General features: G+C 45.0%; 1 protein-coding gene across 2 annotated transcripts in view; it reads right to left on the bottom strand.

Annotated features, from left to right (window-relative positions):
- Window positions 1–23,215, bottom strand: part of CMTM8 (CKLF like MARVEL transmembrane domain containing 8) — a 108,125-nt gene that overhangs the window by 44,270 nt on the left and 40,640 nt on the right. The window lies entirely within an intron of this gene.

Here is a 23,215-nt window from a genome sequence, read left to right as displayed (position 1 = left end):
GGGGGTCAGGTTAGATGTTTAGATAACAGACATACAGGATCTCTAGTCAGAAGGAGCGGAAGTTTTTCCAGATACTCCCTCTCCTCCACAGATGCTCAGAGCAGAACAGGACTGTATGAGGAAATACACATGGGCCTCAACTTTCAAGTTCAATTTTGGCACATTATTGAATGCAACCCCAAAGGCCTTTAATGTTAAGCATCCTGACGTCAGCTGACGAACCAATATTTCCACCAAGGGTTGTTTTTTTTCTAGGGTGGTTTTGACAGCTGTCTGTCATGCCTACTTTCACAGCAGAGCAAGTTTGCACAAATATCTGAATATTTTGTGGCCTCTTGGCCTTATTAGGCTTTTCAAGTGGGTGGGAAGTGGAAAACTGGAATTGCTGGTGCCAGTGGTAATATTGTTAACCACACGTTCACAGGATGAAAGCCACTGGACTGGTCAACTGAGAAGGACAAGCTTAACATGTAGGAAATGCTGAAAGTCACTCTCCAAAGAGCATCTGCAAAGCAAGGTGATGAAGTGATAAAACCTTTAAAAGCATGGGCTGAGGACTAATACTTCAAAAAATAATCCAGCATGGGGCGCCTGGGTGACTCGGTCATTTGGGTGTCTCGATCTTGGCTCTCGATCTTGGCTCATGTCATGATCCCATGGTGTGGGATCCAGCCCTGCATCGGGCTTCATGCGGGCTGTGGAATCTGCTTAAGATTCTCTCCCTCTCCCCCCCTCCTCCGCCACCCCCCCTCCGTCCCTCTCTCCCACTCACACATGTGCACTCTCTCTCTAAAATAAAAAAAAATAAAGAGGCACCTGGGTGGCTCAGTCGGTTAAGCATCTGACTTCGGCTCAGGTCGTGACCTCACAGTTTGTGGGTTCGAGCCCCGTGTCGGGCTCTGTGCTGACAGCTCAGAGCCTGGAGCCCACTTCCGATTCTGTGTCTCCCCCTCTCTACCCCTCCTCCACTCACGTTCTCTCTCTCTCTCTCTCAGAAAATAAATAAACATTAAAAAAAATTTTTTTTAATTAAAAAAAATTCTACTTTAAAACGTAATATTTAAAAAATAGTGAAAGAGGGGCGCCTGGGTGGCGCAGTCGGTTAAGCGTCCGACTTCAGCCAGGTCACGATCTCGCGGTCCGTGAGTTCGAGCCCCGCGTCAGGCTCTGGGCTGATGGCTCAGAGCCTGGAGCCTGTTTCCGATTCTGTGTCTCCCTCTCTCTCTGCCCCTCCCCCGTTCATGCTCTGTCTCTCTCTGTCCCAAAAAATAAATAAACGTTGAAAAAAAAATTAAAAAAAAAATAGTGAAAGAAAATTCCTATCTTTTAGAGCTCCAGACTAAAATATTTACAGATGAAATGAGATGTCATCTAGGATTCCCTTCAAAATCCTCCTGGAGGAAGAACGGGTAGGAATAGAGATGAAACAACATTGACTATAAATTAGCAATTACTGAAACTGGGCAGTGGCCACGTGGGAGTTTATTATGCTCAGTTTGAAACTTCCCGTAAAGAAGTAAAAATAAAACCACATATTCCTAGATGCAGAGAGAAGTTCCCAGGGTCTTGGCACCACCAACAGGGCAACTGTTGGCTGCAGACCCCTTGATATCAAAGGAGGAAGACTGGGGTTGAAATTCTTCCTGATTAAATTCTTCGAACTGGTAATTATACTGACATGGCTCAGAAACTGAAAAGTGTAAGAAATCAGACAGTGGGAAGGCTATCACCAATCCCCTTTGGGGTCCCTCTCTTGCTACACCTTTCCCTCCCTAACCCCTTGAGGCAAGCACTGTTATCAGTTTCCTGGGTACCTTTCCAAAATTATACTTAGCTCCCCTACTCCCCACCCCTTGCTGTCCTGACTTAATGCATTTTGGAGATGTGTTCCAAGATCTTAGAATGCATCCTTATTTCTCAATCAACTGCTACATACTCTTCCTGAGTACACAGTGTCTCTGATAACTTCCCTGTTGGTGCACATTTTGCAGCTGCCAAGAATCACCTCGTACAGATACCATTTTGTAGGTGTTTGGGTGTGCTGTGGGCAAATGTATACAGAAGTGGGACTACTGAGTCAAAGAATATTTGCATTTAATCCTGGTGATGGCTATTGTTAAATGGCTGTTCATAAAGGTTAGACTTTCATTTACTTCTGTTTGCTTTACCACCAATAATAGGTGAATGTAAAAATAAACCCTGGACAGAGTTATGACCATCGCTTGCCTCCTCCTCGACGGCAGTGTTCAAGGAAGACGGACCAAGTCGGACACGAAGAATTTACTTTGGAAAAGTCATCACAATTGTCCACACTTACTGCTTAATCCGTGTTTTAAGTACTTGCACAAAAAATAAATTAACATTTACTAAGCAGCCCCTGAAGGCCAGGCAATGCTCTAAGCTTAATCATTACACGGCCTTGAGGTCAATTCTATTACCAACCTCAACTGAGACAAGGAAAGAAGTCTGCACATGAGTAACTGTCCCAGATCACACAGCTTGGGAGTGACAAGCTGATGTCAGATGCACTTCACCCTCTCCCTCTGTGGCTTTTCTGTACACAAGCCCCTAGAGACTCAGAAAATTTGCAAATTTAGGTCCCAAGCCACTTCCCAATATTCAGGTCTCTTACAGTAATATATAAGTTTGGGATTCAATCTTTAAACACTGGCTTGTCCTACACTGTTAGGAATAAATTAAACACAAAAGCGTTTTCTTATCACAGGAAAACATCTACCATATTGGCAAAGAGACCTCCAAATCTGGGCTCACAGTCAGTCAGGGATTTGATCTGAGTGCCGTGCCCTGAAATATTTATAAATGGAAAATGACTCACATTAAAAAAAAAAATCACATCAGTCCATATATTCTATGACTTAGGGGGAAAAAAAAAGAAAGAAAGAAAAGAAAGTTAGCCCTGAGGAGTTCTCTTGCCATATAACCCATTGGTTTCTAAAAAACTTTACCGAAAAATTTAGCTTTCAACTCAAATCATTCCACTTGCCTTCCCACCTCATCCCCAAACATCATTCCCTTTTCTACATTTGAGTCTCGATGCACTGCTGTCTTGGAAAAAAGAACCCTAGAGCCAGCAAGGAAGCACTTTTATATTCAGCTCTCATTTCATATTCGGGTAGTGTAGCGATCGACAAATGATTCAACGTCTCCATAAGGTCTTACACATTTAGCCACAAACCTTCTCACAATAAAGGTCACATTCTTGTCATGCCTTCTGTTAACCGTCTTCGAAGTTGCTCTGAAAAAGCTGCCCATCTGTCAAGTCTTGAGACCCAACATGTAAACACTGGGCATCTGGAAAAGTCTGAGTTAATCTTGGAGGAATTTTTTTTTCAAAGACAGTGACCAAAACGTTATCAAAACTGCTTAACTAGTCGATGGACCGGAGCCAATAAAGAGGTAGCATCATAGAAGCTTTAGATTTCAGCGATTTCCTTTTGTTAACTTTCCAGAGGATGTCTAGTTATTTCAAGGAATGTCAGGAGAGTCTCAAAATACAACTAACTCATTAAAAAGAGAGAGAGAGAGAGAGAGAGAGAGAGTGCCATTTGGCTTTCCTAAAAGGAATCGAGTATACATTATCAATTCCAGATAATTTAGGAATAATACCACAAGCCACCAAAAAATATGCCACCTGCTCCTGAAGTCATGTTTCAAAGTATGTTCTTAAAGGTACTCCATGAAAATAGGGTTTATGGTTAGATTCGTTTGGGAAAGGTGGATTCCAGCCAACCCTTGGAGATGTAGCACACTGAAGGCTCCAAAGGGGCTCACAGTAATAAAACTGACCTTGTCTAACCTGGCCTTTTCCAAACTTACTTGGCCATGGAATGCCTTTCATTTAAAACCTAACATGCCAGGGATCCCACTGTGGAGAGTCCTCTTGGAGCACCTGGACAGGTACACCTCTGTTCCATCACTATCCTCACCCTGCCGTGTGTTTCATGGTCACTGTCCACTTCTCTTCTTCCCTGCAATGTGAAGTTTTGAAAACAAGGAATGTGCTTTAGCTACCTCTGTGTTTCCCTCAGCACTCAGTTTACCACTGAACGACTGACCCCAAAGACTCACAGCGGCACTCAAAAGTCAGGAAGCACGAACACAGACACCGGAGAGGAGAGCTGCGGTGGGGATTTCCAGCACTTACTAAAGGATCAGGCTACGTTCACGAGAACACACAATTCAAGGTCTCTGTAAAAGGCTGTCAATGTCTCTATCGGCGATGCCTCAGTTGGACCCACCCCAGAAAATCCCCCCTCCTTGCTGATAACGGAAAGAAAGAAAATGGACATATTAGGAAAAAAAGTCCTTGGGCGCCTGGGTGGCTCAGTCAGTTAGGCGCCCGACTCTTGATTCCGGCTCAGGTCATGATCTCTACAGTTCGCAGAGATCGAGGCCCACGTCAGGCTCCGTGCTGTCAGCACGGAGCCTGCTTGGGATTCTCTCTCTCCCTCTCTCTCTGTCCCTCCCATGTTCTCTAAGTAGATAAAAACTAAAAAAAAAAAAAAAAAAATCCTGCCTTACTCCTCTTACCCATGTTCCCCCTGAGCCAGACCTGACTTCACACCCTCAGCCCGTGAAGGGTTGGCTCCTCTCAGACACATCCTAACCATCCCTCAACTCCTAACAGAGTGACTGTGGGTCAGGTGCTCCCAACATGCTCCCCCTCATCCCCTTCTTCCCCAGGCATCCCCATGCACAGTGTTTCCTCTCACCCCGGCACAACCATAGAATAACAAAGGTGCCATTTTCTTGAGTCCACTGCTCCCCTTTCTCCGCATCCCTGGTTCTGCGGATGCAGAACAAAGCATTAATGCTTTACTTTTCTGGGTTGGCTGCTACTGTAGCTGTACCAGCCTCCAAGATGAGAAATAAATCATGTAGAACCTTCTACAGGAACTAGCTTTGGGAGCATCTCTGAGGCTGAGTGGTCTTCCTTTTAAAAAGTGATGCTTAGACTACCAGCACCCAAATCTCTTGGTGAGTTTGTTAAAAATGCAAGTGCCTGGGCTCCATCCCAGAACTCCTGGGTCAGGATCTCTGGGTGCATGGTGGGGGGTGCTCAAGAAGCTACGTTTAACAACTTACGTGTGACTCATGGATGCACGGTACTTTGACAACCGCTGCTTTAAAAGACCGAGTGAAGAAGGCAAAGCGGGAGAAGGAATGACATTGTGATAGAAAGAATAATGGCCTCCTAGAGATGTCCACATCCTAGTCCCCAGGACCTGTGGCTGTCACCTTACGCAGCGGGCATGATTAAGTTAATAATGCTGGGACAGGGAGGTTATCCTGGATTATTAGATGGGCTCAATGGTCCATAAGGGTCCCTACAAGTGAAAAACAGAGGCAGGGGAGTCCGAGTCAGAGAGAGATTTGGAAATGGCTGTACAGATGGAGGAAGAAGCCATGGGCCAAGCACACAGATTCTCCCTTCGAGGAACCAGAAGGAACCAGCCCCACCAACACTTTGGTGTTAGCCCAGTGAGACTGATTTTGGACTTCTGACCTCCAGAACTGTAAGAGAATAAACCTGTCTTGCTTTATGCCACTAAGTCTGTCATAATTTGTTACAGAATCAATAGGAAACGAACGAACACACACACACACACACACACACACACACACACACACACACACACAACGAGAAACCTGAAAAAGCCAGGACTGTACTAAGCTTGTAGCCCAGATGTCAAATATATCTCTCTTCTAAGAGGCAGATATTTTAAGTGAAAAATGCCAGCCAGCCAAAAGAATAGAAATGCTTCTGGGCGTACAGACGGAAGAAGACAGAGGCGGGAACAGCTTGCGGGGCACGACAGCGGTGCCGCTGATGGTGGTGATGCCCCGGGTTCTCCCTGTGTGCCAGGCACCCCGTCCTAAGCTCTTCTACGGGCAAGACCGTTTCGTCTTCACAACTCCATCAGGCAGTTACCACTCTGCAGGGCAGGACAGCACATCACTGAGAGGAAGCGGGAGGTGGAAGCTGCAACACAGATGTCACTGTCACCGTGGGTGGACTGGGTTAGGAAAGTGTGGGGAGGGGCAGCCGGAACTGAGGGAGGGAAAGCTAGCTGCCTGCGATGGAGGTGCTGTGGGGAAGGAGGAGGTCTGGAGTAGCTAAGCTGCACACAGCAAGGGGTGAGTTCAACCAAATGGCCTAGAGGGTGGAGGGAAAGAGTTAGACCAGACATGGGGGCCACAGGTAGGCTGGGAGCCCGGGTGACTGGCTGCTGAGCAGAAAGTTCTGGAACAGCTTCGAGGGCCCAAAGGCCACATGCCTGCTCTCTGCCTGAATCTTCTCCGATCAGAAAGCAAAACTGGAGTGTGGTGCCCAAGAGCCATGGGGGACAACTGAGGATCTGAATTGAGGAAGCACATTTTGAAAGCATCATCCCAAGTAAGGTGACAAACTTCCTTCTACCAGAACTTCCTTCCACCATTCCACCAGGAACGGACACAAAAGAATGAATATACTACAAATGTCTTTAAAAATGATACTCTTGGGGCGCCTGGGTGGCTCAGTCGGTTAAACGTCTGACTTCAGCTCAGGTCACGATCTCGCAGTTTGTGGGTTCAAGCCCCACGTCAGGCTCTGAGCTTTCAGCCTGTTTCAGATTCTGTGTCTCCCTCTCTCTCTGACCCACCCCGTTCATGCTCTATCTCTCTCTGTCTCAAAAATAAATAAACGTTAAAAAAATTTTTTTTTTTTTTAAAAATGATACTCTTGGGGCTCCCGGGTGGGTCAGTTGGTTAAACATCTGACTTCGGCTTGGGTCATGATCTCGCAGTTCGTGAGTTCAAGCCCCATGTCGGGCTCTGTGCTGGCAGCTCGGAGCCTGGAGCCTGCTTCAGATTCTGTGTCTCCCTCTCTCTCTGCCCCTCTCCTGCTCGCACTCTCTCTCTCACTCAAAAATAAGTAAACGTTAAAAAAATGACACAGCTTATCATCCCAACTGCAGAAGATGTTTATACATCTGTATAAAGAGGAAGGAACTAAAAATTTAGACAAGCTGAATTACCTTGCAGGTGGGAGGATTCAGAGTCAAAAAAATTTTTTTTCACAGCTTCACTGAGGTATAATTTACAAACAATAAATGACACCCATTTAGAGTACTGGGTGGCTCAGTAGGCTGAGCATCCGACTTCAGTTCAGGTCATGATCTCCTGGTCCGTGAGTTCAGGCCCCACATCGGGCTCGCTGCTGTCGGCACTGAGACCGCTTCCGAACCCCTCTGTCCCCCTCTCTCTGCCCTTCTCCAGCTTGCACCCTCCCAGAAATAAATACATATTTTTAAAAATAATAATTAAATACATGGCTTTATAAGTTTTGCCAAAGGTATATACATCCGTGTAGCCACCACCACAATCAAAATTCAGAACATTTCTGTCGCCCCCAAAACTCCCTTGTGCTCGTTTACAATTAAACTCTCCTGCCACCACCTGGCAGCCTATGATGATCTGTTTTCTGTCCTGTCGATTTATTTGTATTTGAATTCCATATGGATAAAATCGTACAGAACGGGGGCCAGCACAACTTTTTCTGCGAAGGGCCAGACAGTAACTATTTTAGGCTCCGCAGGCCACACAGTCCCCGAGGAGCACAAAGGCAGCCACACACAGCACACAAACGAGACGTGGCTGTGTTCCAGTAAAACTCGATTCACAGACGCAAGCTTGAATTTCATGTAATTTTTACGTATCGCAAAATAGCATTTTTATTTTAATTTTTTTCTGCAACCACTAAAAAAATGTCACCGTCCCTCTCAGTGTTTTTGTCAAGACCAGCGGTGGACCCAATCTGGCCTGTAGGCTGTGGTTTGCCAACCCCAGATACAGTATGGACTCTACTTTGTCTAGATTCTTTTATTCAACATTAGTCTGAATTTCATCTGTATTGTCGCATATGCCAGTAATTCATATTACTGTGCCGTATCCGGCTGTATGGCTGTGCTACAACTGTGGATTTGGTTTTTTTGTTTCGTTTTTTTTTTTTTTTTTTTTTTTTTTAAACATTGATTTACTGTTGAGAGACAGAGCATGAGCAGGGGACGGGCAGAGAGAGAGGGACATACAGAATCCGAAGCAGGCTCCAGGCTCTGAGCTGTCAGCACAGAGCCTGACACGGGGCTTGAACCCACAAACTGTGAGATCATGACCTGAGCTGAAGTCAGATACTTAACTGATTGAGCCCCCCAGGCACCCTGGCAACTGTTGATTTGTTTACCAGTGGATAAAAAGGCCCAAGTATTTAGATTTTCTTTACCATAATCTTTATTAATTGTTAAAACATTAAGACTATACTCTACAAAATGTCCAGGATGAAAAGCACACTAGCATAAGTATTTAAACATTTTTTTAAATTTCTGTAACTTTTTCCAAGTTTCTAAAATTCTTTATACTTAAAAGAATGCAAACCAATCCTATAAAACAAGTCAGAGTATTTCCTCAATAGTTTGTTTGCAGATTCAGAAGCAGAGCCGGTCCCTGGCACCCCTCAAGGCCTGTGCCCAGAGCTGATGATAAAGGATTACTAACACATAATCCTGACAGTGAGATTCCCAGGTTCCTAGGAGACACCCACAACTGCAGTGTTGCACCTAGCAATATGATTTCTTCCTCACGTTGCAGGAAAATAACCCTGGAAAAAAGGGGTAGAGGGCTACTTCTAAGTTTGAACTACTTTCATTAAACTCATTTCTTCCTTTGGTGCCCTTCGTAAGCAAGGACGAGGCCTCCTACTAAGATATTTACCGGGGGCATCTGGCTGGCTCAGTTGGTGGAGCGTGTGACTCTTGGTCTCGGGGTTGTGAGTTCGAGCCCCATGTTGGGTGTAGAGATTACTTAAAAATAAAATCTTTTGTTTTTAATTTTTTTTTTAACATTTATTTATTTTTGGGAGACAGAGAGAGGCAGAGCGTGAGCAGCAGAGGGGGAGAGAGAGAGAGAGAGAGAGACAGAACCTGAAGCAGACTCCAGGCTCCGAGCTGATTGTTAGCACAGAGCCCGACGCGGGGCTCGAACCCACAAACTGCGAGACCATGACCTGAGCTGAAGTCGGATGCTCAACCGACTGAGCCACCCAGGTGCCTCTCAAATCTATTGTTTTTAATAAGTTATTTACTGGATGGGTCATTTCTTTTCTTTTCTTTTTAAGTTTATTTATTTTGAGAGCGAGAATGTGAGGGGCAGAGAGAGAGAGAAAGAGCGAGAGAATCCCAAGCGGACTCTGTCCAGCACAGAGTCCGGTGTGGGGCTCCATCTCATGAACGGTGAGATCATGACCTGAGCAGAAATCAGGAGTCAGACGCTTAACTGCCTGAGCCACCCAGACGCCCCTGGATGGGAGATTTCTCAAGCAACTCCGGACAGTGTATCCACAGCTCAGGTGTAATTTTTCTTAGAGCAAAAACACAGCTAGACTGTAAATTCTAGTTGCGGCCTAACAGCGCTCGCAAAATTCCTCTGCTTTACCGCTGCTGTGACAGAATTCCGACGGGCCCTTCCTCCCAATGACACCCTCTCCCGAACCCGTCCCCACAGAAGAGTACGGCTGTGGTTTTTTCAAAGCTACGTATTCACCTTGAGATATTTGAGTTATCCAGGAAAAAACCCCACACAATTTTAAAAATCACCCGTAACTCCAGCACTCCTACATGTAGCTTATGTGGTAAAAATGAGAGTGGATGAATTTCCTGCTCTGTTTTGGTTTAGTCCTGTTTTTGTTTTTGTTTTTTTGTTTTTTTTTCAACGTTTATTTATTTTTGGGACAGAGAGAGACAGAGCATGAACGGGGGAGGGGCAGAGAGGGAGGGAGACACAGAATCAGAAACAGGCTCCAGGCTCTGAGCCATCAGCCCAGAGCCTGACGCGGGGCTCGAACTCACGGACCGCGAGATCGTGACCTGGCTGAAGTCGGACGCTTAACCGACTGCGCCACCCAGGCGCCCCAGTTTAGTCCTGTTTTGAATGTCATTTGTTTGCTTCCTCTTTTCCTTTTTAAAGACTGAGTTAGGAATGTAACGACCGGCTGTGAGAATCTCCGGTGATCCTGCCGACAGCAGAGCCAACGGAACACAGCCCAGGGAGACTGAACGCCGTCATCGGAATGCCCAAGGGAGCAAACAAATTCTCCCACCTCGAACACAAAGAGCCCCCAGTGGGCGTGGTGTCACCTGTGCAAAGCTCCCGGTCCCTGTTGTGAGCTGGGAAGTCACAAAGCTCAGGGCACACAGACAAGGCTAGCACAGCATTCGAACATCCACTCTGGACTTCCTGACGGACCAAAGTCTCAGGTAAAACAGCTGAACTACTAAAAGCATGACAGGGCTCTCACTGGGCTGGCCTTTGAGGAAAAATGAGATCCCGGATGCGCTAAGTTTGGGACCCTCTGCAGGCACATGAGTCCAGCCCTGGTGTTCAGCTCAGGCAAGCGTGAGCCTTTCCAAGATTAAACTCAAATCAGCTGGTCTTGCCGCAGCACCAGGGGAAGCCAAGGCAGGCCCAGGTAACACTCTGCAGCCACTCGATAGATCGGTGAGCCGGCGGTGGGTTAAAGATGTTTGTCTAGAAATCAGCAGCTCAGGAAATATGATCAAGACACACTTCTCCCCAGGACACACGGCTCTCTGGTCCTACCGAGGAAATAGTCAGACGTCCTACATCCTCCCAGCCCTCTAATGCCATCAGTCCCCAGGCCTTGGCTGTCCCTGGATGAGTGCCACTCACCTCTAGCCATTGTTGATTAAAAAGCTATCATGCCCTCTCTCTCTCTCTCTCTCTCAAAAATGAATGAATAAACTTAAAAAAAATAAAAGAGTTCTCTTGAAAATATATCTGTTTTCCTTTAAGCGAATACACCAAGAGATGGGAAGGCAGAGTTTTATACATTTGTTCTTCCCTGTGGAGAAAACTCAACATATTATTCCACAGCTTGGTTTGTTTTTTTTTCTTTAGAATATATCACTAATGGGCCTGGCAATCTACAGACAAGAAGCTGTTTCTGCGTTTTCTGATGCTGCAGGGGGCAGGACCATTTATTTAGCCCGATGGCCCCTTCCCACCCGTGCCAACTTAGAGACAGCAGTGGGGTGGAGTGACCCTGCTGAGGCAGGAGTGACCCTTCACCTGGTTTTTAATCTATCCTAAAAAGATGCTTAGGTCTCTTCCATCCTAAAATCATGTTACTAACACTAAAAGTAATAAGGCAAGGAAAATATGCTTCGTGCCTTCTCTTTTCTCCTTTTAAATTGAGCTTCTAAAACGAGTGGCCTTAAACTGCATCTCAATTCCTTGTTAAAACACTATTCTCTTGCCTTCTAAGGGCTTACACTGTCTCAGGTTCCTTCGCTGCTTTGTTTTTTGTTGCCTGTTGTTTGAACATGAGCTTCCAGGGCCTCTCTCCATTTGTACTCTTGCTCTGCACTGGTTGTTCCCAAACTGTGGTCCCCAGACCAGTAGCAGCAGCAGCAGCATCACTTGGAAGCTTTTTACCCTGGCTCCACTCCAGACCTACTGAGTTAGAGCCTCTGGAGGTGGGATCCAGTGGCCTGTCATTTAACCATCTTGCAGGCGATTATGATGCACGCGGAAGATTGAGAACCATTGCCTCTGATGAACCCGTGCCTAAGCAGGTGCCTGCTCCCACTGTCTGGTAATTTCCATTCCCTCACCTTTAACCTCAACTTCCTCTCAAGCTGGACATCCACATGTGTGCTTCTCACTCCATAGGCTTTTAAACTTAACGCTACCCCAAAAGGACATCTCTTCTCCCCCAGGGTCTATGCTGGGTCCTCCCACGTTCCCCAACAACACATGCCAACACCACATCCCCTCCCACCCAAGTCAGAAACCACCGAGACATCCTAGACTCCTAGCTTTTCCCTTACCTCCCTCTTCTGATCAGCTACCAGGTCGGGTGGATTGTACCCGTTCTCTTCTTTTCCATGGCCTTACCTCAGCACCTTGTCATTTCTCAGTTGGCTAAACCAGCTTCCCATGTGCATCCAACACCTAATAATCCAGCATCTGTCCCTTCTGATTCTTCATACTGTTGTCAAGAGAACTCCTCTATGACAAGAACCTAAATGCAAGGGCCTCACCTAAAACCGAAGGCCGTCCGCCGCTCTCAGGGCAGAGTCCCCACCTGTTGACAAGGGAGTCTCGTTCAGTCCCCAGCCTTCCCTCCTGCTGTTCCTGAAGCCCAGACCAGACAGATGTAACCATCTGCCCCACGCTGCTTCTCTCTTCAGCGTCTCTGCCCAGGAAAAGCCAGCAGGCTAACAGGCACACGAAGAGATGTCCCAACTCAGGAACCAGAGAAATGCATAACAAATCATGGCAACAAGATACCACTTTACACATATTAAGCCAGCCAACACTTAAAAGTTGGGCAGTGTGGGGCGCGTGGGTGGCGCAGTCGGTTAAGCGTCCGACTTCAGCCAGGTCACGATCTCGCGGTCCGTGAGTTCGAGCCCCGCGTCAGGCTCTGGGCTGATGGCTCAGAGCCTGGAGCCTGTTTCCGATTCTGTGTCTCCCTCTCTCTCTGCCCCTCCCCCGTTCATGCTGTGTCTCTCTCTGTCCCAAAAATAAATAAACGTTGAAAAAAAAAAAAAAATAAAAGTTGGGCAGTGTTAGGAGTCAGCTGCAGTGTGCGAATATAGGAGCCCTGAGCACTGCTGGTGGGAGGAAGGACCACAGTACGCATCTTGGAGAAAGTGTGTGGTCAAACTTTGTTGTGTACAATGTCTCAGCAATCCTATTCTTGGGAATATATCCCCAAGCTTCTCATTGAAGTCCGTAAGGTCCATCCGTGACATATACAAGAATGTTTATCCCAATATGCAGGTTGGAAGCAACTTGGACAGGTGTCACTGGAAGGCTGGACAGGTGAAAAGTGGCAGATGCATGCTTTGGGTGACTGTGTATCAGTGGCCCTAATGAACGTCCCCATAACCACACCCTTTGCAATGTGACATTTCAGTCTGTACCATCAAGAGGTAGAATCTTTCCCCCAACACTCCAAATCGAGGTCAGGCTTGTGACTTGTTTTAGCCAACAGAATATGATAGAAATGACTGTGTACAAGTTCCGAGTCCAGACCTTGTGAATCTTCCCTCTCTTGGACCCCTTCCCTTCCACCATGTGCCCAAGCTTGGGCTAGCCTGATGTACAATGTACAAGGCCCTCTTAAATTATCCAGCCCCCAGCAGGCCACAGATTAATGAGTGACACCAGCTGAGATGAGCAGAACCAGACACAGATCAGCCAAACCACTCAACCGACAGAGACTCATGAAAAATGAATGACTATTGTTTTAAGTCACTAAGTTGGGGGTGGCTTATTAAAGTGTAACTACCTGAAACATACCCCAAGGAGTACTACTATGCAGCGATTAGAAGTAACAGAATAGATGGGTCCACAGCAACACGAATTAATTTTAACAGCATAGAGATAATTGGAAAAGAAACGGAATGAGATCATTTATAGAAATGCACTTGTGTTAAGATAGCCATACAAGTCAACAGTGCATATTTTATTTAAAAAACCATGCAAAATTAAAGATTTGCATTTAACCCATAAGTACAGATGCCAAAGGTATGGTGGGAAAGGGGGGATAAATGGGGAAACGACATGAGGCCTCACGTGTGCCAATGATAATGGTGCGAACCGAGGAATACAACTTCTCAACCCTTCACACGTAGTAATGCCTGCTCATCTGGTAAGCCCCAGTCCAAATGAGGCTTCTGTCTACAGCCTGCTGCACCATTTTCTCTTAAAGAGTCAAGAAAGCTTATAAAAGAACAAGAAAGCGTATTTATCACAATTCTGTGATGGCCTACAGGTCTGTCTTCCTAACTAGATGTTCGCTCTAAGTGTAGAGTCTTAATTTTCTTCGAACATCCAGTGCCTACAGAGGCACTGCAAACACTTGTAAATAATAGAATTCTATCATCCTGTAAGAAAAGCATTTTCAAGCCTGGAACTACTGACATTTTGCACCTGACATTTCTTTGTTGTTGATAGCGGTGTGTGTGTGTGGAAGGGGCATTGTTCTGGGTCCTACAGGATGTTTAGCAGCATCCCTGGCCTCTACTCACTAGATGCCAACAGTGCCCTCCCAGTTGTGACAGTCAAAAATGTCTCCAGGCATCACCCCCTGTTCCCTGACCGTCAAAATCACTTCCCTGGTTGGGGACCACTGACATTAAGGATTGGGCTACACGACGCTACAATTCTGAGACAGCGCTGTAGAAACATTTAACATGTCTGAGACAAATAATGTTGAAGATTATTACAATTACAACATTGTAGGGGCGCCTGGGTGGCTCAGTTGGTTAAACGTCTGACTTCGGCTCAGGTCATGATCCCACAGTTTGTGAGTTCGAGCCCCATGTCAGGCTGTCAGCACAGAGCCCGCTTTGGATCCTCTGCCCCCCTCTTTCTCTGGCCCTCCCCCACTCGCTTGCTCTCTCTCAAAAATAAATTAAAACATTTTTTAAAATGACATCATTTTATATATAGTACTTCCCAAGGAGGACTCAGATTGCCAACATGTTTCCTTCTTAGATGGTTCTCACTCACTAGCCCAAAGTTGTTTTAGTCCACTACCCCTGTGGGGAGCGATGAAATACAAAATTCACGTGAATTTTCTCATCCACACAAATATTTCTTGCAAGTTTTAGTTAAACCTTTTACTTACAAAGTTTAAATCTGTCTCTTTAAGTCCCTGAGATATGCCACTCATTTTTTTCTACTAACACTGCATAGGCTGTTAACTGGCTGAGGCTACTGAAGCAGACATTTCTGCTCTATGCTATTAACTAAAACATGAAAACCAATGTGTAACCAAGCTAAAAGAATTCTGCCTCATTTGTCTTGTGTGTGCCACCAGGGCAAACATCAGGCATTTTAATAACCTCATTCAGACTGTCAGTAATCACTGTAGGCTACTGACTCCAGACAAGTATTTGCCTTGGAGGTCTCTCTATGGGCAGACAGAGCTAAACGACGCTTCTTTTGTTCATATAGATTGAGTGTAACAATCTGGAAAATGCAGAGCACTCACATCATTCACATCTTGCAATTATACAAATAAAGAAGTAATAAGCATGGTTCTACAAAGACCTGACTGGGCACTCTTCCTTTATATTTTTACTTTCTTCCTATGGCACGACAAATCAAAATAATGCTAAGATCGTCCCTGGGTGCCGAAATCCCCTGAAAGATTGTTAGCAACAACTACATTCATGTGGCCTCAAAAGAGGTCCCACAGACTTATTACAAGTGAATGGGTCCCTTTTACAAGATCTGGCAGATACGCCTGTAACCACGTGACCAAACTTAGTGACAGCAGTATGGGAACAACCTGTTATCATGTGCCTCTTAATGTGATATGATCAGAAATGTCCAGCACCACTTAGGTTGTTTTTTGCCCAAACTGTCCAATGTGAACCTCCTCATGAGGAAACAGACAAACCAGGCTGTGGAGCATTCTAGAAGAAAATCGCCTGGACTCTTCTAAATGTCAACGTTGTAACACAAGAAAAAGCTGGGGACTTTCCCTGATTAAAGGGGACTACAAGATGTGGCAACCAAATGCAATTCACTGATCCTGATTGGATCCTTGAACAAAAAGTAGGGTGGGGTGGGCGGTGGTTAAGGGACATTGTGGGGAATCTGAATATGGGCTTAATTATCTAGCATTACATCAATGCTAAAGTCCTTCAGTGTGATGAAAGTATTGCGATGATATAAGACAGCATCTTTGTTCTTGGGAGATGGAAACTGAAGGATTTAGGGAATAAGTCTCCTGTCTGCAACTTGCTTCATAGTGGTTGAACAACAACAAAAATAAACAGACACACGCATACAGGGAAATAGAGCAAACGTGGCAAAATGCTAACTGCAAATGTAAACGAAGGAGTCTACAAAATTTATGTGAGAATGAATCATTCCTTCAGTTTTCCTACAGATCTGAAATTTTACAAAATTAAAGTGGGCGGAGGGCGGGGGGAGGGGCGGAGAAGATCTTTAGGTACAGATCTGTTGCTATGAGTATGTAATCAAGCCAGAATGCTTCAGAGATGCATCACACAGGGGAAAAGGGTATTAAGAACCAAATATTATGTTCTGCCTCAAATCTGAAGATAAGTAACCTGAGTTACTTTAAGTGTTTGAAAGCCTAAGATTAAAAAAAAAAAAAAATCCCCGAATCCAATCTAATATGTTTTGACTCTGTTGTCACATTAAGAAGGAGCTGAAATCGTAAGTTTTGATGAATCAGAGCTCTTAAAAATCCTAGAAATTTCTCATCGGTATGATAATGGGCTTGAAGATTTATGCACACACTAAATGAATCCCAAACAAAGATTAAAGTAATCTTTGTAATTTGTTAACGCAAATGCTCTCAAGAGGATATAGAGAAACCTTGCCAGGAAAGGCTGCATTTCCAGCAAGCAGTAACTATCTGCAACTTAGAAGAAGATAACAAAGATTTTCTTTAGTAAACCTTATTTACAGCCTAAACTTATTTATTTTGGATTCTGGACTTGTGCAATTTGGACATTCAGTCTAGAGTTCACACAACAGTCATCTAGAACAGTTTGCTGCACAAAGGAGAAAGCTGCACAATCAGGCATGCCGTTGTTTGCAAGTGCTCGGAGTTAGAAAAAAAAAAAGCTCAATATTTCAATAGGGCCACTTGAGTGTGAAAACTTTGAGACCAGGTCCTTCTTCAGAGATAAGTTTCTACACCAAATGCTTTGGCCCCTTTGTTCAAACTTAGCAAGTAATCTCTTTGTCTCCGGGGTCTCAAAAGATCCTGAAGATAAGGAAAAACTTGGTGGGTGGGTGTGGGATGGTGGGACTTGGAGGGGGAGGAGTCTGTAGGGGGTGCGCACATGCGCACATGCTCATGAGGAATAGGACCTCTGCTTTCCTCAGTTCTCAACACATCTTTGACCTCCCCAAAAGGCTAGAGCCAATGCCTTTTGAGATTTGCTATAATCTCTTACCTGGGCTTGAAATACCCGTGGAATTTCAAGCACCCACAGTGTACTTTTAAATTCAAAGGGGCCTCTGATTCCTTATCGTCTATTTCCATCTCTTTCACCAACGTGCTGACTTGTCAGGATGCCAACTTGCCTTTTGGAGCTTTGTTTCATCATTTCCCCCCTTAGCCAAGGAAATCTTTGCTCTCAGACTTAAAACCAAGTTTGAACAGGGAAGTGATCCTAAAGTCTGAGGAACAGAATGATCTTGTTAGAGGCACTTGGCACCATAATCCGAATAGCAAACAAAGGCAGCCGATTCCATTCTGTACTTTTCCACCACTCTTTGTTCCAAGTAGAGAATTACCTTGAAAGTGGTTACCTTTCACGTATTATTTTATTATATATGGCCACTTTATTTTTTATACCAGAAGTCTTCTACAGCTTTTATAAAAAAGAAGTCAAATCTGTAAATCTAGATTCTGAGCACGGACTATTCTTACTTAGAAGAAAAAAAAAAAAATTAGGAATCAGTGACCACTCATTTCCACAGAATGGAATCTGAGTCCACTTTTCATGATAAAATTTCAGCAGCACCAGAAAAAATAGTAATGACTACAGCATCCAAGCTGTTCATTTTACATATGCAAAAGTCATGTGATCCCCAATGTCATATAGTTGGTCACAGACTCAAAACTACAAACCTCGACACCCAATCCAATGTGCTCTGGGATCTCACCTGGCTTCTTCACATTAATGCTTTCTGAAAGAAAAAATTTCTTTCCTTCTTCTTCTTTTTAAAAACATTATGAAGGGGCGCCTGGGTGGCGCAGTCGGTTAAGCGTCCGACTTCAGCCAGGTCACGATCTCGCGGTCCGTGAGTTCGAGCCCTGCGTCGGGCTCTGGGCTGATGGCTCAGAGCCTGGAGCCTGTTTCCGATTCTGTGTCTCCCTCTCTCTCTGCCCCTCCCCCGTTCATGCTCTGTCTCTCTCTGTCCCAAAAATAAATAAACGTTGAAAAAAAAAATTAAAAAAAAAAAACATTATGAATAAGAAGCCCTGACTGGAAACCAAAATCATTCCTGGAAAATTGTATGAGATGTCAAGCATCCCGAGTGCATTGCCCCCACTCTGCCTAGAGTAGCAACACTACAACCCCACCAAGTCCAAGTGGGCACAAAAGAGGACCCCGCCCTATGTGTCTGCCCCCGTTCATCTACCTTCATCCTCCCTTGGCTACTTCCTGTATTTAATTGGCAGGACGGAAGATGAGGTATAAACCTTTTACCCTTATATTGAATGACTGATTGAACTGGCCTGCTCTTAGTTCTAAAAATCAATGAACTGAAGTTTATATCTTGTTCAAAATGTTACCCATTTTTTTTGTATATGTGGCTGTCAAACTATAATTTCCAAAAAGGTAAACATTTGACTCTTATATGAATATACAGAAGCACATAACAGATTTATTTAACTCACTGATGAGGGCATCAACAGGATGTCAAAACTGGCTCAAAGGAAAAAACCTGTGGAAAAATGAATGTTGGAATAGATTGGAAACTGATACAAAACTAAGTTAATGTGCTGCAGGACATGAAGCAATACCCATGACGGTCCTCTTCTACCTGGGAGGAATCATCTGCATCTCAACTGGACAAAAATCATTTGCAATGTATTAATATCAGCCATCTGTTTTCATAGCAGCCCCTGTGAGTGAAGAATGATTTTTATATTTTTATTTTTTTAAATTTTTATTCGTTTTTTTAACACTCATTTTTGAGAGACAGAGATAGAGCATGAGCGGGAAGGGAGAGGAGAGAGAGGAAGACACAGAATCTGAAGCAGGCTCCAGGCTCTGAGCTGTCAGCACAGAGCCCAATGTGGGGTTCAAACTCACCAATCATGAGATCATGACCTGAGCTGAAGTCAGACACTTGACTGATGGAGCCACCCAAGCACCCCAGATTTTTGTATTTTTAAATAGTTGAAAATTAAAAAAAAATATTTCGTGACACATGAAAATCATATGAAATCCAATGTCAATGTCCATGAATAAAGTTTTACTGGAACACAGTCACATGCATTTGCTTATGTTACCTATGGCTGCTTTCACAATACAATGGAGGAGTTGAGTAGTTGCCAGAAAAACCATATGGCCCGCAAAGCCTAAAATATTTACTATTTGGCACTTCACAGAAAAATTGCTAACTTCTGCCCTAGAGCCTCAGATGATCTTTTGTGAACTTGTTAAACAATGTCCAAGTAGGATACTGAAAGGGTACTCAAGTAATTTTTTTTGCCTTATTTCCAACATTCAGATAATTTTTTTAAATGCCTTTCTACTGATTTATGTGTGTTTTTTCCCCCTTGAGTTGATGACTCCTATAGAAGGGAAACATACCTCCAGAGTAGGGAGAGGCGAGCAGATAAAAGTCGGCATTCCAACATGTTTACACAATACAGGGGAACCTATGCCAATATTTTCATTGATTTAAACCAATGCTCTCTTTTGAATTCTTCTTCAAAAAGGAGGGGTAGAAAGAAGTGTTTACATTTAGAAATGGTGCCTTGACATTCTCTCACTTCCCACAGAATATTCTCTATGGAAACAGTACTCTTTGAGATGTGAACCTCATCTGATGAGGGGCTGAATGACAGGAGAACAAATGAAATACGAAATCGGACTTGTTTTAATTTAATAAGCAGAAGCTGAATGTAAGGAACATCCCTTCCTAGGGTCTCCCTGGAAACACACCAAGAGCTCTTATTCCGAAAATTTCTAGGAGAATGAAAGATTTCAAAAAGTAAAGTCACATGTCTATAGCATTTCTCATATTTAACATATTCCAATATCCACAGAAAGTCTGTGGTTAGTTTGGAGATTATAACGATTTTGTTGGAATTCTATGAACAATGCACATGGCTAATGACCATGAGCCCTGATGGAGGACACAAATCAGACCTCTTTGCCCTTGAGTTTCTCACCATCTTTGACTTTTAAAATGTTATTCTTATCCAGGGCTCCTTCATAAACAAACACTCCGAGTCCTTAAATTAGCACCCAAACGATTTCCCCAAATCCCTCCCACACACAGATCTTATTTTCCTCCACACAGGCCTTTATTTTAAATTGCCAAATCCCCCTGAGTTTAAGAATTTTATTTTTCCTTGACTACGCCAAGCTGGTAATTAAATGTTCTTCCAGATAAGGCTGGTGAACAACAGAAAAAGTTGATCTCCTTCAGCATCACCGTTTCCCACAAGATGCTGTGATGATACCGCTGGGTTTGCAACAGAGCAGGTTGGGACATCCACCCCAGTAGTGAACAGGGCTGACACCAGCAGGGGCGTTCTCTGCGGGAGGCCCCCATTTATTCCACAAGGTGAGTTTCAGTCACAAATGTTGGCTCACAGAAGAGAAAGGCTTAGTTCAGGTTTAGGTAGACCGCGTCAATTCCAAGCAAGGAAATGGTGTGATCCCTCTTCAAAAGTAGGGAGCAATTCTCCCAGCATCATCTCCTTACGTGAACACATAACAGGAGGGTTTATTATCTCTGGTCAGTGGCTAGACCACAAATCTTCCAGGAAAACAACCATCCTTTGGGAGCAAACACACAGGAGGTGAGTGGAAAAGGGAAGCTCACGATGGCTTATCAAAATAATTAAAACGTGGACATTATGGTGGGTTGCTCTCCTGCCCTCTACTGGCCAGGCCCAGGATCAACGCACCCGTGCACACACGTGCTCCTTCTGTCCTCCCGTGTTTGGTTATTGTTTTGTTTTGTTTTGTTTTATCCCAGAGAGGGAGAGAGAGAGAGCAAGCGAGCGAGCACAGGAGCCGGGGAGAGGGGCAGATGGAGAAGGAGAGAGAATCTCAAGCAGGCTGCACCCTTAGCACCAGAGCCAGCCATGGGCTTGACCCCACAACTCTGGGATCATGACCTGAGCTGAAATCCAGAGTCGGATGCTCAATCAACTGAGCCACCCAGGCGCCCCATGTCCCCCTGCGTTTGAATTCGGCACTGCTCTTCCAGAGAAAAACCTGGGTGGAAAAGTCAGGGGCCTGACCTGTGGAACCTCAAATCCAGCAGGAACATCTGAAGCAACACGGTGCCTCATGCAACCCTATTCCCATAGGATACGATATCAACAGAGCCCTCAGACCTAAGCAACTCTGCAGCCCCAGTAGGTCATTTAATAAATGCTCCAGAAGAATACGTGATCTCTCAAGGGTCATCAGACCAGTAATAGAGCCAGAAGCAGAATATGCGTGGCCTATCTCCAGGGAGTGGCAAAGGAAAACGAGATTCCCACAAAGGAACACAGGTTCCAACTGGGCTGACTCGCATAAAGACAAGTTAGAACATGTATGCATGTTTCGACCATCCATCTGTACATCCTCCACTCGCCATCAGGTACTCATTGCGGACACACTACTAGATGAGAGAGACGCAGGTCCCTACTCCCAGGGGGCTTAGCAATTAGACTGAGACAAGCAAACTGGCAATTTGAAAATAAGGCTGCCAAAGTCTGATGAAAAGGAAGTCCTGATCATTACTAAAGCAGAAACCTGGCATGTGACCCAGACAGGGATGGGAGGTGGTCCTTGATCAAGGACAGCTTCCTGAAGGAAGGGACATCTAACAGGGACCAGAAGAATACAGGCCAGAAGAAGCAGACAAGGAAACTACTCAGGGCAAATGGAACAGCATGTACAAAGAAGCAGACATGAGACAGCAAGGGGCATTCTAGAACTTAGAGGTCCGTCCAGTGGAGTGAAAGCAGGTGTAGGGCTCAGGAGCAGGCAAACCGGGAGGTAACAGACTGTAAAAGCAGGCAGGCCCCAGAAGGAGTCTGGACGGCATCACCTTGGAGGGGCTCCCTCCATCATACAAGGCACCAAGGAGGTTCCTCAAAAAGCAGTCATCATTCCTGTCCCCAAGGAACATACCATGCCATAACGGAAAAATGAATACTTCTTGACGCGGTTAACAAAAAGGATGGTGCTATAGAAATGTCATCAAATGGATGTCTATACTGATTAGGTTATCAGTCACTTCTGTTAATCTCTTGTCACCACAACTGAATGTAAGCCACAAAGGTAGAGAATTTGGCTCTTTTCACTGCTAAATCCTCAGTTCTGAGATCAATGCCTGAAACGCAATAGGTGCTCAAATACTTGTTGAATAAATTACTATCCCCTTTATAGTTTTGTTTTTTTAAGGAACAGATGCGATACCTTTATTTACTGTGTGCAGGAATACACGGAAGACATTGTAGCAAACAAATGGATGGCTCTGCTCTCAGGGAGCTGACATTTATTACATGCCCATATGCTACTGCATACTTCACGTGGGTTCTCTGGTCACTCTTTTCCACAGCCTTATAAGGAAGAATCGTTCCCGTTTTACAGGTGAGGAAAGTGAGGCTCAGAGAGGTTAAGAACTTGGACCAAAGGCCTATGATGGTAAGTGGCAAAGCTGGAATTCGAAACCAGACCCGTCCAACTTTGGACTCCCACCTGACTCTGGGCAACGTGACAACCCTGTGATGGGCGACAGCACAAGGCAGCTGTAGTAAAGCCAGAGGGAACATGGAGGAGGAGGAAAGGACCGCTAAGTGGGGTATAAAGCAAAATCGGGAAGTTTCTCAGAGGAGGTGGCATTTGGAAGTCAAAGAACGGTGAAAAATTTGAAAGTAAGGAGGAAAACATTCCTAGTGGAGGGCATGGCAAGGACAGAGGCCCCCCAAACAGAGCAGCGTAGGGTACTTGCCCCTCAGGGGGAAGCAGACAAGGCGGAGTTTCACTGAGCTCCTGCCCAGAATGAATAAGACTATTAAAATAAATGCAACGCTGCTCTATTAGGAAACATGAGGCATCTCTCACCTACAACTGGCAAGAATCCAAAGGCTTCGTAGGACGCCTGGTGAGGCCAAGGGGAAGCAGGCCTCCCAATCATCACTGATGGGAATATCTAAGGTCATGGCCCTTGTGAAGGGGAAATCTGCCAACAGCTACCAAGGTGAGATGCATTTACCCTTGATCCAGAAGCCCCGCTTCTGGGTATCTATCCCACAGGTACACCTGTACAAGGAAGAACCGAGCACAGTTGAGTAACTGGTCTCAGACCGGAGGGAAGCGCCCAACAAGAGGGGACTGGTTGATTCAATTATGGCGCCTCCACACCATGGAATGCTATGCAGCTG

Source organism: Leopardus geoffroyi, chromosome C2 (genome assembly GCF_018350155.1).
Source record: "Leopardus geoffroyi isolate Oge1 chromosome C2, O.geoffroyi_Oge1_pat1.0, whole genome shotgun sequence".
NCBI classification, from domain to species: domain Eukaryota; kingdom Metazoa; phylum Chordata; class Mammalia; order Carnivora; family Felidae; genus Leopardus; species Leopardus geoffroyi.
Note: the sequence above shows the minus strand (reverse complement) of the source record. Positions and strands in the feature narration are given on the sequence as shown.